A 1,109-nucleotide genomic window follows, 5' to 3' on the forward strand; every position below is an offset into this window, starting at 1 on the left:
AAAAGCCAGGTACACATGCCTGCCTGTAGTCCCAGCTACTGGGGAGACTGAGGCATCAGGATTTCTTGAGCCTAAGAGTTTGAGGCTGCAGTGAGCTATGATTGTGCCACTGTACTCCAGGCTGGCCAACAGAGTGAGACCCCTTCTAAAAATATGTGTGTATATATACACATGTAATCCCAGTACTTTGGGAGGCTGAGGGGAGGGGGAATCACCTGAGGTCAGGAGTTTGAGACCAGCCTGGCCAACCTGTCGAAACCCTGTCTCTACTGAAAGTATAAAAATTAGCTGGGCAGGGTGGTAGGCGCCTGTAATCCCAGTTACTCAGGAGGCTGAGCAGAGGATTGCTTGAACCCAGGAGGCGGAGGTTGCAGTGAGCCAAGATCGAGCCATTGCACTCCAGCCTGGGCAACAAGAGCAAGACTCCCTCTCAAAAATAAATAAATTAATTAAGTTAAATGTATATTTTTTAAGCATGGAGAATCGTCGACATACAAAGCATAGCAGTCTGTAAAGCACAGGCTTCCCCGTCACAAAGAGAAGCAAGGCTTCTTTGTGCCCTTGTGTCTGGAGCTGCCCCTGCCACCCTGGGTTTTCAAGGACAAAAGGACTCTGTTTCAGAGGCTCCTTATGTAGAAGCTCTGCTGGCCGCCAAGTTCCACACGGCTTGTTTTCCTCAGGAGAGGAATGTATTTAAGGAGAGATGAGCCGAGGGTAGACAACCACACGGGTATCTCTATCCTGCGTTAAGGGACCAAAGTTGTGCCCACAATAAGGAATGTTCACATTGGGCCTGGGTTCTGTTCTCTTCCTCTACAAATACGTCTAAAAATACCTCTGTCCTGCTGGAGGGCGAGAGCACGGAGGTGGGTGTGTCAGCAGATTTCTGTAGATCAAAACAAGTTCCAGAAAACAGCAGTAAACAGAGGCCCTTGGATTCCTGGTGGGGCTGGGCGGTGAAGGGCCTGCCCTGCCTGGGTGGGTGGCCACCCACTGCTTCTTCCCGGGCAGACACTGAGGAACCGGAGGGGGCTGCTTTGGTAATATCTGAATTCCGGGGTCAGGACCCTGTCTCCAAGCCCTTTCTTTCTTTTTTTTTTTTTTGATGG

The sequence above is a fragment of the Cebus imitator genome, unplaced genomic scaffold (assembly GCF_001604975.1).
Source record: "Cebus imitator isolate Cc_AM_T3 unplaced genomic scaffold, Cebus_imitator-1.0 Scaffold102, whole genome shotgun sequence".
Classification (NCBI taxonomy): Eukaryota; Metazoa; Chordata; class Mammalia; order Primates; family Cebidae; genus Cebus; species Cebus imitator.